Consider the following 15928-nt stretch of genomic DNA (forward strand, 5'->3'; position numbering starts at 1 on the left):
AAAAGATACCAAGTTCCTATGGACGGAGGAATGCGAGAAAAGTTTCGCGGAGTTAAAGGCGATGCTCACAAGTGCTCCGGTACTGGTGTTGCCGGAAACGGACGAGCCGTACATGGTGTACACTGACGCCTCTATAACCGGGCTAGGTTGTGTATTAATGCAAAGGGGCAGTGTAATCGCATATGCTTCAAGGCAACTGCGTAAGCACGAGAGGAATTACCCAACGCACGACTTAGAGATGGCCGCGGTGGTGTTCGCGTTGAAGATTTGGCGTTCATATCTCTATGGAGCCAAGGTTCAAATCTTCACCGACCACAAGAGTCTGAAATACATATTCACCCAGCCAGAGTTAAATCTAAGGCAAAGACGGTGGATGGAGTTTGTCGCGGACTATGACTTGGATATTGCCTATCAACCGGGAAAGGCGAACCAAGTCGCAGATGCTTTGAGTAGGAGACGCTTCGATGTGGAAGCTGAGAAAAATCAGGAAGCATTGGTTAATATGCTGGGGACCTTGCATTTAAATGCATTGTCGGGAGAAGTGGAGCCATTGGGCTTAGGGGCAGCTGATCAAGCGGACCTACTTAGTAGAATTCGTTTGGCTCAGGAAAAGGACAAGGAACTAAAGGGTTGGGCGGAGAATAATAAGACTGAGTTCCAAACATCGAACAATGGAACCATTGTGGTGAATGGAAGGGTGTGTGTGCCACAAGGTAAGGAACTAAGGGACGAAATCCTAAGGGAAGCGCACCAGTCTAAGTTCTCAATCCACCCTGGTTCGACCAAGATGTATCGCGATCTGAAACGATACTATCACTGGAAGGGAATGAAAAGAGATGTGGCCGCGTGGGTTGCCAAGTGTAAAACCTGTCAACTCGTTAAGGCCGAGCATCAGGTACCGAGCGGTTTGGTCCAAAGTCTACCCATGCCGGAATGGAAATGGGATCATGTGACCATGGACTTCGTGACTGGGTTGCCTATGAGCAAGTGGAAACACGATGCGGTCTGGGTAGTGGTTAACAGATTGACCAAATCTGCACACTTCATCGCAATCGCGGAAACGGATGGGGCCGAAGTGATCGCGGCCAGGTACATGGAAGAGATTGTCCGGCTTCACGGGGTACCGGTGAGCATTGTCTCAGACCGTGATACACGGTTTACCTTGTTATTCTGGAAAGCTTTTCAAAAGGCCCTGGGAACAAGGGTGAACTTGAGTACAGCGTACCACCCACAGACGGACGGGCAGTCCGAAAGAACAATTCAGACGCTCGAGGATATGTTGCGAGCATGCGTACTGGATTGGGGTGGAGGCTGGGAAAGTTACTTGAACTTGGTGGAATTCGCATACAACAATAGCTACCAAGCTAGTATCGGAATGTCGCCTTATGAAGCGCTATATGGCCGAGCATGTCGAACGCCTTTGTGCTGGACGCCGGTTGCGGAACGGACGTTATTCGGACCCGGGATTGTGGACGAAACGGCCGACAAGCTAAGGTTCTTAAAAATCAAGTTGAAAGAAGCCCAAAACCGACAGAAAATTTATGGGGACAAGCGTCGGAAACAGTTGGAGTTTGGAGTGGGTGACTTGGTGTACCTTAAGGCCATGACCTATAAGGGAAAAGGGCGTTTCACTAAGAGGAAAAAGTTGAGCCCAAGGTACGTTGGTCCGTACAAGGTACTTGAACGGGTAGGTACGGTGGCGTACAAGCTGGAGTTACCACCAAAGTTAGACGCTTTCCACAAGGTGTTCCATGTATCTCAACTTCGGAAATGCCTAAGAGAAGAGGATGAAGTGGTCGAAGATGTTCCGGCCGAGTTGCAAGAGAACTTGACCGTGGAAGCGACACCTATTCGGATCATTGATCGAATGGTAAAGGAAATGCGCAGGAAGAAGATGAACATGGTAAAAATCTTGTGGAACTGCGGCGGACGGGAAGAAGCTACTTGGGAAACTGAAAACAAGATGAAGGCCGATTTTCCTAAGTGGTTCAAGGAGATGGGTGAAGATCAACTTGATCCGGATTCGGGGACGAATCCCCTTCAAGGGGGGGAGACTTGTAACGCCCGCGATCCTGAATAGGATCGTAGGCCATGGCTTGGTCCGGGATGGAAGGGTGATCTCAGACAAGTTGGGAAAGAGCTACTCGTTAGCTCGGTCAAGGGGAGAAAACGAGCCAAGTATGGGACAGCTCCGGACAGCTCTCGGCCAGCTCCGGACAGCTCTCGGCCAGCTCTTGATAGCTTGAGGCCAGCTGCGGTCAGCTGCGGTCAGCTCGGCCAGCTAGTGACAGCTCGACCAGCTGCCAGGGAGCTTGACCCAGCTCGACCAGCTGGACGACAGTGGACAGTTCACTGACCAGCTGGGAGATCGGGACCGAAAGGGCACGGCCAAATGGCCATGGCCGAATGGGTACGGCGAGCGTACATGAGCGAACAGGAGTGAATGAACGGATTCGTCTGAAAGGTGCCTTTTAGGGCCAAAACCGCGGCCCAGGACCCTATTTAAAGGGGGCGATCCTCTCATTCTGAGGACACGTTCGGATACAGAAAAATACACCAAAAACTCGAGAGTACGAGTAAAGATCAGGAAGAAGGATCCGAGAAATAAAGAGTTCGGCGAGAAGGGTAATAAGGGTCGGAGGTACGGTACAGTACCGTCCATATAGGCTCTGGGAATTGGGGTAGTGCATCAAACATAAGCATAAGTAATGCTTCGGTTGGTCCGGTTGGTCGGAGGAAAGGGGGTGCGGCTCGGAAGTGGATCGGGAACCGCCAGGTTCGCCGTGAACCAACCGAACTGATGTGCATGCTACCTCCCTACCGATCAGCGTACCATCCGGGGTGTCCAAGTACGGACAAATTGGGTGGAGAAAAGTAAACGCGGCTCGGCGGTTGGACAGGGATCGGTACAGACCCCCAGTACACCGTCCGAACTGATGCGCGGGATAACTCTCTACCGGCCGATCTCTGTACTGGACGGTTATTAGTACCTAGCGTGCATTGCATGACATGTACAGCGGAAAAAGGGAATGTTATTGATGCCTACTTGGTTTCAGGAAAGGAGGGTGATCGCGGGAAAGGAAGTGCTTAGGCGCGGGACTCATGGCCGGGAAGATGAGTGGTGGTGTGAAGGGTAGATAGGATCGATTATACAGCTTGTTCTAGCTTATTATGCAAACTCATAAGTTGTATCGAATCCTTTGATTACTTAATGAATATCGAATATTTATTACTCTAAGTATTATATCATGAGGATTATGTATGAATCACAGAATGTGCAAACGAACCTTGTTTAAAGGAATGGGCCCTAAAATATGACTAAGTAGTGTAAAGGGACGGGAGAACCTCTCCGGCCATAGATGGCCGGGGATGGGGTCTTTCAGCGTTCGTGAGTTGTAGGGTCTGGGACGACGAGCTCGGAGGTTACTGGGCTCGCTACCCTGGCCGACGCTATCTACACGACGGTGTAGCTTGAAGGTGATATCCGTTTGCATGCCTTTGTGGTTGCAAGCGGGGATTCGCAGAGTTGTTGAGGAGGGGAAGCATACCGGGACCATAAGTTAAAACTTGTCTAAAAACACTTTCGCTTTTATTCAAGTTTATTGCACGTAGTTTGTAGTTGATTGATTGCTTGTTGGATTTATCAATTAGCTCATTAGCTTCCGCAGCTATCTCTGATTGTTGATTGATTGTTGTTTGGGGATTTTGGGGATTTTTGGGGATTTGTTTTCTGCAGGAGCCCTGTAACTCACTAAGTAACATTAGGTTACTTATGATAATATTGTGTCTTGCAGGTAACCCTAGAAAGGATTAGAGGACGTGGTGAACGCTAGGAACCCGGAGTAGTTTTGTGTCTTTTTGTTAAATAAAGTATGTTGCCTTGCAACCGAACTTTGGCTTTAAGCCTTGAACTTTGAACCTTTGGTTCCGTTTGTAATAAACTTTATTTTTCTTATTTAATAAATCGGATTTCTATTCGTATGGGTTGTAGCAGATATAGACTCTGTCCGAGTCGGTTCAACGACTGTCTCAAGGGTTGAAAAGCCTAAAAGATGCCCCATGCGGAAAAGGAGACGCCGTCGACGGACTGGCTAAGGGTCCTGATGTGTTCTTGATCCTCGGCCGGACTGTTGGTGGATGTTTCCAAGTAGCGCATTGGGCCGGTCTGTGGCCTTCGTGTCCATAGCACGGTTCGGGGGCGTTACAAGCGGTGCTATCAGAGCATGGTTAAAGATGCGACTACAACCCATGTTTTCAAATGTTTTATCGAGTCAAAATGGTCGCAAATAGACACTTTCGGAATCCGGTTGTTCACCACTTTAGGATTAGAAGAGATTAGGTAACCCTTATTGTTGATGATGGATGCAGATGTGTGGTCAAGGATCTGAAAGGTCTAGATCGATGCGCTTTTCTCCAGACACAGGGAGGGGTTCAAGTCAACAGTTTGGTCCGGAGGAATGGGATCTGCATTTTGGAGATGAACGTGTAGAGGATTCGTTTCCAGATATGTACGAGCGACACACGTTTATGCCTGAGTGGGATGTGCCCAATGCGACGCCGAGGTACCCGAGAGCAAGTTCTACGCGGAACAGTACACCTGAGTACACGTATCCGTCATTTAGAGAGTATTCGCCAGTTGGACCGTTCGCCGCCAACCCGAATTCAAGTATGTCAAGAGGAGAACCGAGACGTGAGGAGAATCCAAATGAGCAGAGGATGCCCAAGATCCAGCAAACGCTGAAGATGATACAAGACCTCTTAACCCACATGATCCAGCAGCAGCAACAAAACCAAGGAAGCCAGCCAGCCGAGACTCCATCATCTAACTTCATCAAGCTTGTTATGATGATGAGAAACTTAGGAGTTCGCTAGTTCAAAGGAGAGCAGAACACGGTGTTAGCAGACAAATGGATACGAGAATTGGAGATGAGGTTCGAGATGTCAGGATGCCCAGAGGAGTTCAAGAAGGTGATCGCAATCAACTTCCTGGAGGAGGATGCACGTGCATGGTGGGATAGTGTAGTTCCTCGTTATCACTACATGACGATAACTTGGGAAATTTTCAAGAGAGAGTTCGAGCAGAAGTATTTTCCACCAGAATCTCGCGATCGACTGCAGAATCAATTCCTACGTCTAGAGCAAGGAGAGATGAGCGTCCGAGCCTACGGACAGATCTTCACCCGACTACGGAGGTATCTGTATAAGGGGAACGATGACGAAGAAGCAATGGCCCATTGATTTCTCTACGGGTTACGACCAAAGATAAAGGGAAGGTTGCATGATGTGACGTATCGAAGTGTAGCTGAAGTGGAGGAGAGAGGTAGTGAATGTCGAGGAAGGGATAGAACTGGAGAAAGAAGTCATGGTTCGAGAGAAGAAGAAGGAGCATGTGCAACAGAGCAAGGCCGTGAATTTTCGCAAGACTAACCAAGTCGCTGGACGAAACAAAGGAGCGAACCGTGGTAAGGTCAACATGATTGCCAACCAAGGAGGACAGGCGATAACCAACTTTGATCCAAGAGGATGTTTTACGTGTGGTCAACTCGGACACTTTGCCCGAGCTTGTCCGACACTTTCTGAAGTCAAGAATCCCAATCTTGCAACGATCACATGTTTCTACTGTGGAGAATTGGGACACTATGCGACCACATGTCCATCGAAGCCAACCAAACTGAACGCCCAAACTGTGAACCGTGCCCAGCAAGTGCAACAGGGGAAGGAGCCCCCGGCAAAGAAACAAGCGACCCCAGCTAATGTTTACGCCTTAGGAATAGAGCCACCCAAACCACTAGTGCCTGCGAAAGGTCTGATAACAGGTTTGCACGGGTTCTAACTCTCTTGTGATTGATTGTGTGTTGTGTGATTGCGTGTTTAGTTTTTTCATTGCATTTTTTTAAATTGTTTTGCATTAGGAACATTACTTGTTAGTGGTAACCCCACACATGTATTGTTCGATTCGAGAGCGTCCAATAGTTTTGTGACTCCCGAAGTGGCCGATAAATTCGGAGAATTGTGTGAAGAGGAGGAGGTAAACATCAACGTCTACACCGCCGGAAATCAACCGCCGCTTAAGACCAGAAGGATGTTTAGGGACGTGTCGATAGTCTTGCAAGAGGAGAATCTACCGGTTAATCCACTAGTGATGTCGATGGAGAGATTTGATGCAATCTTAGGAATGGATTGGTTATCGGAACACCAAGCCCATATTGACTGCAGCAGGAGCAGAGTCATATTTGAAAACAGAGGAAGGACACCTTTGGTTTTCTACGGGATCATCCCAAGCAAAACGGCATATTTCGCATCAGCTATAAGAATTGGAAATTGTTTTGAAGAGGGGAGTGTTTACTTAGTCACTCTTACCACCACCGGAGGAGACGACAAGGAAGACCTAGAAGTCGAAGACATCACAGTCATGCGGGACTATGAAGATGTATTCAAACCGTTAGAAGGATTGCCTCCACCGAGAAGTCAACCTTTTACCATAAACCTGGAGCCCGAAGCAACCCCAATTGCTAAAGCACCATACCGGATGGCACCAGCCGAGTTAGCTGAACTCAAGACGCAGTTGGAAGACTTGCTAGAAAAAGGATTTATTCGACCAAGTTCATCGCCATGGGGAGCCCCAGTGCTATTCGTCAAGAAGAAGGATGGAAGCATGCGTTTGTGTATTGATTACCGAGGTATCAATAACATAACCATCAAGGACAAGTATCCGTCACCACGGATCGACGAGCTGTTAGATCAACTCAGAGGAGCAAGCTGGTTGTCGAAGATTTATTTAGCCTCCGGCTATCACCAAATTTCGATCTCAGAACCAGATGTGATGAAGACTGCCTTTCGTACAAGATATGGCCAGTACGAGTTCGTAGTAATGCCGATTGGACTTACCAATGTGCCAGCACCATTCATGCGACTCATGAACGAAGTCTTTCATGATTACTTGGATCAATTCGTGATTATATTCATCGATGACATCCTTGTATACTCGCGAAGTGCCGAAGAGCATGAAGAGCATTTGAGGAAGGTGTTAGAAAGACTGCGGGAGAAGAAGATGTTCACCAAGTTCAGCAAGTGTAGATTTTGGCAGAGGGAGGTTGGATTTCTAGGACATCGAGTTTCAGAACAGGGAGTGTCCGCCAACCCAGAGAAGATAGCCGCAATCCAGGATTGGCCAAGGCCAACGTCTGTGACAGAGGTCCGAAGTTTCTTAGGCCTTGCGGGCTATTACCGGAAATTCGTAAAAGGGTTTTCATCCATTACTAAACATTTGACACAACTCACCGGGAAAGGAGTACCATTCATATGGAGTGAAGAAGTGGAGGGAGCTTTCCAGAAGTTGAAGGAAGCATTGACAACGGCACCAATATTAGCATTACCGGAGCCGAACCAGCCGTACGTCATGTACACCGATGCATCAAGAGTGTGATTTGGATGTGTTTTGATGCAAGGAGACAAATTAATTGCATATGCCTCAAGACAATTAGGGAAGCACGAAGAGAACTACCCCACGCATGACCTAGAAATGGCAGCCGTGGTGTTCGCATTAAGGATATGGAGATCATACCTGTATGGAGAAGCGGTTCAGGTACTTACAGATCATCAAAGTCTTAAGTACTTGTTCACGCAACCAGACCTCAATTTACGCCAGCGGAGGTGGATGGAGTTCATTGCCGATTACGACTTGAAGATTCAGTACCACCCAGGCAAGGCCAACGTAGTTGCAGATGCACTAAGCCGCCGAAAGGTAGAGGTCGATGTAGAGAGAGACGTAGCATCCCTAGCCGACGAATTGAAGAAGGTAAGGCTGTTAGCCTTGGAGGGAGAATCTAGCGAGCCGTTGGGTATACAAGTCGTTACTCAAGCAAGCTTAGTACAAAGAATTCGAGAAGAGAAGCCGAAGGACGAGAACCTGAAGAAGATCGTTGAAGAGTTGAGGAGTTTGGACGGACCGAATGCTAGTGGCTATCACTTAGCAGATGACGGCACATTACTCCTTAACGGGAGAATCACTGTACCTGACAGGATGGGACTGCGACAAGAGATCCTAGTAGCAGCCCACAGTTCATCATTCAGTATTCACCCTGGTAGTACCAAAATGTGCGCAGGTAGCAAATTGGGTGAGTCAATGTGACTCATGTCAAAGAGTCAAAGTGGAGCATCAAGTGCCAGCAGGATTGCTTCGCAACTTGCCCATACCAACATGGAAGTGGGAGTCTATTTCGATGGATTTCATCACCGGACTACCAACAAGGAAAGGACGAATCAACGATGCAGTATGGGTAGTGGTCGACCGTTTGACAAAAGTTACCCACTTAATCCCAGTAAGAAGTACAGATCAATCACCTGTTTTAGCAGAGAAGTATGTCGACGAGATTTTGAAGCTACATGGAGTACCAGCCAACATTGTCTCAGATCGTGATCCAAAGTTTGCAGCCATATTTTGGCAAGATCTACATAGAGCCCTAGGAACAAATGTTCATATGAGCACCCCTTTCCACCCGGAGACTGACGAGCAAACAGAACGAACTATCCGAACCATAGAAGATATGCTTCGACTATGTGCTTCAGAATGGTCTTCTGATTGGGAGAAGAACCTACCATTGGTTGAATTCGCGTACAACAACAGTTATCACTTAAGCATTGGCATGTCACCATTCGAAGCAACGTACGGAAGACCCTGTCGAACGCCATTTTGTTGGACAGAGGTAGGAGAAAGGACGAGTTTCAACCACAAGCTGATTGACGAGACGACGGAGAAGATCAAGTTCATACGGGAGAGCATGAAAAAGGCACAAGACCGCCAGAAGAAGTACGCAGACAGGAACATGCGAGAAGTGGAGTTTGAAGTTGGAGATATTGTGTATTTAAAAGTCGCACCTCAGAAAGGGAAGGATCGGTTTGGTAAGGTCGGGAAACTCGCAGTGAGATTCATTGGGCCATACCGGATCGAGAGGAGAGTTGGAGAGGTAGCCTACCGGCTATCTATGCCATAAGTTATGCAACTGCATAAAGTTTTTCACGTTTCACAACTACGGAAGCATGTACCTGATCCTAACATGATAGTGCCCGAGCCTATCGAGGAGTTGGAGACGAATCTCACCTACCCGGAAGGACCATTTGGGATCGGAGAGCAAAGGACGCGGAAGTTGAAGCAGAGGAGCATTCCACAAATCCAAGTATTTTGGGGGAATCAGAACCGCAAAGTCACTATTTGGGAAGACGAAGATAGAATTCGAACCAAGTATCCACAGCTGTTCATTGAAGAGGACGAAGCAGGTCCTTCAGATCCTTATAGAATTCGGGACGAATTCTAATAAGGGGGGGAGAGTGTAATGACCCTCGCCATGGGATAAATTTCAAATCGAAAACCCAAGGCCGAAAGACCTGGAAAGGAAGCCAGGAAGGAGAGCTGAAGAATTGTCGAAGAAGTGTCCGAAGAAATATGGACGAATCGAGAATTGACCGAAGAAGCCGAGATGTACCGCAAGTGCCGAGACGTACCGTAAGTAGCGTCTGAGACGTACCGCAAGTGCCGAGACGAACCGCAATTTTCGTCTGAAGCGTACGGCGAGAGCCGAGACTTATCGAGGCGTAGTCCGAGGCATGCCGCAGATGGAGACCGAGCCGCGACGCGAACCGTCGACGAGATATGGTATCGCAGGCCGAGCCATGCAAATTCCTTGAAAAATTGACCAATACAAATTCATGCAAATTTCTTAAATAATTGGCCAATAGGAATTCATGCAAAAGTGAAAAATATAATTATTATTTTTTACAAAAATTGGCCACTAGGAATTCGTGCAAAAAGGTGAAAAACATAATTATTATTTTTTCACAAAATTGGCCAATTAAATTGCATGCAAAAAGGATAATGGAGATGCATGAACCAAATCTTGGGAGACAAGAATATTCCTTGAAGATTTTAAGCTTGCTCACCAAGTTTAGCTAAGGGGGAAGAACCAAAGTAGAGGACATGCATTGGTCCATCCCACCGCCCACCATTTTCTATATAAGGACCTCACTCTCTCTCATTTTCGCATACCATCAAAGCAAAGTGAGAAAGAAGAGAGAAAGAGAGAAGGAGAGAAAGAAGAAGAGGAAGAGAAGGAAGAAGAAGAAGAGAAGAAGGGAGAAGAGCAAGACTAGACTATCGACCGCCGCCGTCCAAAGCCTTGTATCGAGAAGGCAACTCGATCACAAGCAGAGATCAGATCTCAAGTGCCACCGAAGAGAAGAACATCGCCAAGAGATCCGATCGCCGGTTTTCTGTGAGTTCAGGCACAAGCTTACCGATCTAGATGGATCCCAACGACCTCCATCTAGAAAACGGTTTGCTTGGAATTTTTAGTTGCATTACTTACTTGATTTATCTTTGTGATCTTTCTTGTTTATATGCATGTGGTGTGAGGTTACTCTCATCGCTACCCTGGCCGACGTTGTCTACACGACGGTGTAGCTTGAAGGTGATATCCGTTTGCATGCCTTTGTGGTTGCAAGCGGGGATTCGCAGAGTTGTTGAGGAGGGGAAGCATACCGGGCCCATAAGTTAAAACTTGTCTAAAAACACTTTCGCTTTTATTCAAGTTTATTGCATGTAGTTTGTAGTTGATTGATTGCTTGTTGGAGTTATTAATTAGCTCATTAGCTTCCGCATGCTATCTCTGATTGTTGATTGATTGTTGTTTGGGGATTTTGGGGATTTTTGGGGATTTGTTTTCTGCAAGAGCCTTGTAACTCACTAAGTAACATTAGGTTACTTATGATAATATTGTGTCTTTTAGGTAATCCTAGAGAGGATTAGAGGACGTGGTGAACGCTAGGAACCCGGAGTATTTTTTGTGTCTTTTTGTTAAATAAAGTATCTTGCCTTGCAACTTAACTTTGGCTTTAAGCCTTGAACTTTGAACCTTTGGTTCCGTTTGCAATAAACTTTATTTTTCTTATTTAATAAATCGGATTTCTATTCGTATGGGTTGTAGCTGATATAGACTTTGTCCGAGTCGGCTTAACGACTGGGATGTCTCAAGGGTTAAAAAGCCTAAAAGATGCCCCAGGCGGAAAAGGAGATGCCGTCGACGGACTGGTTAAGGGTCCTGATATGTTCTTGATCTTCAGCCAGACTGTTGGTGGATGTTTTCAAGTAGCACATTGAACTGGTCTGTGACCTTCGTGTTCATAGCACGGTTTGGGGGCGTTAAAGTGAGTATGTACGGTTGAGATCGATTCACTGCAGATATTTTGTGAAAAAAAAATAAAACCTGAAAGATTATAATAAGAAATCAAATTATCGTATGAAAAAATCAAGCAGTTATTTATATAGACAGGAGAATAATTAATTAATTACTCTGTGTATTATATAATTAAGTGGAGGCGCGTGTATCGTACGAAGCAGAGTAAGTCGCGTCAAACAAAGACAACTGAAGACAGCCTGGAAACTGCATACGTGTCGTCCAAGCATGAAAGTGAGCATCTTTCCTACTTTGCCCACTGCCCGCATCCCGAGTTTGAACCGCACGCTCTCTAGTCCCCCAAGCCATGTGGCATTTTGTTATTACTCGCTGCAACTTTCTATTAGCTGAAGACGTGAAGTAATTCCTAAAGCAATACAATCATTTCTTTTATTTTTGTGTGTTAATTTGGTAACTGGTAGTACCTATTATAATCGAAAAGATTCAGAAATGTTTTTTTTTTGTTCAAAAGATTCAGAAATGTATGAGAGAAAATATCACAAAAGTATCAAAAATAACACAACTGGAAATAGCATCACTTTATTTAATTAAAAGGACAAGATTTTTCAAATTAGATTTGTTAATAGAGAAAAAAAAACATAAGATAAAAGGGAATTAACATCTCGAAAATTTGTTTCTCGAAGTTTATTTTTATAAGCTATATATATATACACTTTATATTCTATATATCTATGTGTTAAAAATTCTACAATAGACAAAACATTTCAATATCGTACGACTACATAAATCCATGTTTCAAAAATTGCTAGGCGTTAGTCGGGCGGTGAGGGAGCGCCTAGCACAGAATCAATTAATCGGGGATTATACGGGGATTAATTGGGACTAGTTTTAGGGGTTTTATATATAAATAAATATAATATATTATATATGTGTATTTATACAAATTTTATAGTGTAGTCTAGTGGTTCTAGTCTCTAGGTTGTATCTCTGTGACCCAGGTTCGAATTCCACTTACCTTATTTTGCCCTTTTTTAACAATTTCGATTTAATGAAATACTAAATGACGAATTTGTCCCTGTCTTCAACCTCTGAAAATCGAGATCTGCACCCCTAAATCTGCCGTCACTTTTTTTCTCTCACTTTTCATCATTTCATTTGTTATTTATTATTGTTTACTGCTTAATATACTAGATCCATCAACTATCTATCGATTTCTATCTTCAAAACTCCAAAAATCAACTTTTTAAAAAAATTTCCGATTTTTGAACCAATTTTACCATAATCCCGGCGGTTGCTTGCCGCCGAGTGCCTACTCGCCGCGTAATCGGCCGCGTTTTAAATCAGGGACATGAATACATGTGCATGCATGGTGAAAACTGAAAACATAAAAATAAAATTGGTGAAAAAATCGGTTGGCCAGATTGGGGGACACAGCGCTTTAAGATAACAAGATTTGAGATCTACGACGTCAAAACGAGTTAGAAAATAAATGTATTATGACCTTCAAATTGATTTATGAAAACGACGATGCACAAAAGAAACAATAAAGTGGAAGAGAAGTGAAGAGAGAGGAGGATGACCAACGGAATCATGCTTAGTTGCTTATGTTGGCTTCAGGTGCAAGACGCATGAAGTCCACATGAAAAAAAGGTGGCTCCGCTAGCTATTATGGCTTATCCATAGTGTTCGGTGTTTTAATAAAATATATATCCCTGTTTTTTTCTTCTATTAGCCAATCAACAGAGTGATTTTTTACAACAGAACTCATTTTATTACATCATAACACACATTGAAAGTAATATAAAAGCTGGTCTGAACGAAATTAAAGACATTTATAATTAATTATATATGCCGACATGCGACATGTATTAGATTGCGGCCCGAGAAGGCGACATGCGCAAATCTATTTGATAAGACTCAGAATCTTTCATCATAAGATTTGGCCTATCTTTCCTCTATTATTTCTCCTGATATGGTTTATCACTTCACTAGCATTAGTATGTCTGAATTTTGTACGGAGTTATCTTGAAACTGATGAAATTTCATAACCCAAATCATCTATATTCGTGTTTTACTACGACCACACCAATTCGAAATCTCATTAACTGTACAGCCCAACAACATACCGAAGAGTCTAACCCACAAATTAGGTTCTCTGATCTTGTTTCTTAAGAATATTACTCTACCAATTTATAATCGTATTGTTTATTGTTTTTTTTATGATAGATGTAAACTCTTTATTCTTTAACATCAAAATGAGATTCCAAATATTGAACATTGGTGACACTCTTGGCTTTTTTTTTTTTGAATAAAATGTAAAATTTATTCAGAAAAACTTTTGTACATCGAGTGCAGCGTTTGTTTTAAGAAAGAGCATACATTTTCAGAGAAAAAAAACTTGAGAAACTTGTGCCTTAGTTAGGAGGATAGCGTGTGGCGAGCCATGTGACCAGACCGTCGCGTAACTTCCAATCACCCTGTTCTTGGATTGAAAGCAATCGATTTCGTATTTGTTGATCGAGTCGTCAAACTAGCTGAGCTGAAGGAAGGATTGTGTCGCCATTGCGTCTTGTGTTTTGTTCCATCCACAGTGAATGAATGGTAAGCTGAAAAACATACCGTAAGAGATATAGTTTGGTAGAGCCCAATGAGGTATCTGTCAATAACGATAGTAGGTGAGTCCATGAGGTTGTGTAGCGCGTGAGGAGTAGTTTGGATGTGAGGCCAGACCAAACCTCCCAAGAGTAACAACAAGCAAAGAACATATGATTTCTAGTCTCCAAAGACTGGTTGCAGAGAATGCAGGTCGGATTAACACCCACATTCAAAGCCCGCATGCTATCACCTGTAGAGAGTCGATTGTGGATGGCTAGCCAAACCATAAAAGCATATTTTGGAGTGGCGTGCTTGAACCAAACCCCCTACTCCAAACGTTTTTCTGTTTGTACAGTCTTATGGCTTCCCATGTGTCTTTTGTGCTGAACAAATCACGAAAACAGTCCCCTTTACCCTTCCAGAGAACTACATCGTCCTCTGTTGCCTGCTGGTGAGACTGCAGCTGATCAATGAGCTGCTCAACTTGGTTGAATAAAGCATTGCGATGGTTCCTTCGGCGGTGAGTTGCCATAACCTCAGCAATAGTCGAATGTAAACCAATACCCAAATCAATACAGCCTCTTTGGCATGTGGTCTCAATCAAACACCCGAAGGAAGACCATTGATCATACCAAAAGGATGTGTGATGGCCGTTGTGCACCTCATATTTCACAAAACCAGAGGCTATACCACGATATTTCAGGAGTTTCTTCCACATCCAGGATCCTAGAGTAGTGGTACCTTTGATCGACCAGAAAGAGCCTTTGTGAAGCAGATAGAGTCTTAGCCACTAAACCCAAAGTGAGTTAGTCGACAGTATCCTCCAGATAAGTTTCAAACAGCTTACCTTATTTGCTTCCTTTAGAGAGCGCAGGCCTAGACCACCCTCATCCTTGGGAGTACAAACATCACACCATGCAACTTTCGCCTTCTTTGTGTTTAACTTTGGACCAGACCACAAAAATGCAGAGCATAGGCTATCAATTTCTCGGATACAAGAGCTGGGAAGCCGAAATGCAGACATCCAAAAATTGGTTAAACTATGAATGACTGAAGCAATCAGTTGTAGGCGACCAGCAAAGGACAAATGCCGAGCTGTCCAGCTACTAATACGCTCCCTGACTCGCTCTAAGAGTGGACTATAATCTGCAGTTGTCATCCGCTTAGTGAGGAGTGGCAAACCAAGATAACAGACAGGTAGGCTACCTGATGCAAACGGGAAAGAGTGAAGAATATCGTCCATGTCACTCTCGCTTACCCCTGCCATATACAGGGTTGATTTTTCGAGACTGATTGACAGTCCTGACATCGCTGCGAAACTGTCAAACAGTTGAAGAATACCCTCAATAGAGCTTTTCGTACCATTAGTGAATACCAATATGTCATCCGCAAAGCACAAATGTGTCAGCTTCAGCTTGTGACATCGAGGGTGATACCTGATACGTTGCTCCAGACCCGCCTTGTCAAGTAAAGTAAACAAAACATGCATACAAATGACGAATAGGTATGGGGACAATGAACAACCTTGCCTCAGACCTCTCTCACTACGGAACAGTCCTGCCAACTCTCCATTCACCTGAACAGAAAATGATGCTGTTGTGATACAGAGTTCAATCCACTTGATAAACTAAGGGAAATCTAACGCAGAGAGTGTGTTGAGCAAAAACGACCATTGCACTGAGTCAAAAGCCTTAGAAATGTCAATCTTTAAAGAGCATCTGGGAGATACAGTTTCTTTGTGATAGTCTTTAACCACTTCTGACGCCAACAAAACATTTTCCATCAAAAGTCGTCCCTTTATAAACGCTGACTGATTCGGAGCAATGAAGTGTGGGAGGAGCAGCTTCAACCGGTTAGCAAGAATCTTTGATATCACCTTGTATAAGACGTTGCAGCAAGAAATAGGACGATAGTCTTTCATCTCTTTAGCCTCTGTCTTCTTAGGTATAAGGGCAAGAATGGTTGTATTCACTCCTTTGGAATGAATCCATAGATGAAAAAGGACTGAACAGCCACAACAAAATCCGCCTTAATGATTGGCCATGTCTCCCTGAGAAACTCCACCGTATAGCCATCAGGACCCGGGCTTTTATGATGTGGCATGGCAAATAGCACCGCCTTGATTTCGTCTGCCGTAACCTCGC

Source organism: Camelina sativa, chromosome 4, assembly GCF_030686135.1.
Source record: "Camelina sativa cultivar CO46 ecotype springtype chromosome 4, ASM3068613v1".
Lineage (NCBI taxonomy): Eukaryota > Viridiplantae > Streptophyta > Magnoliopsida > Brassicales > Brassicaceae > Camelina > Camelina sativa.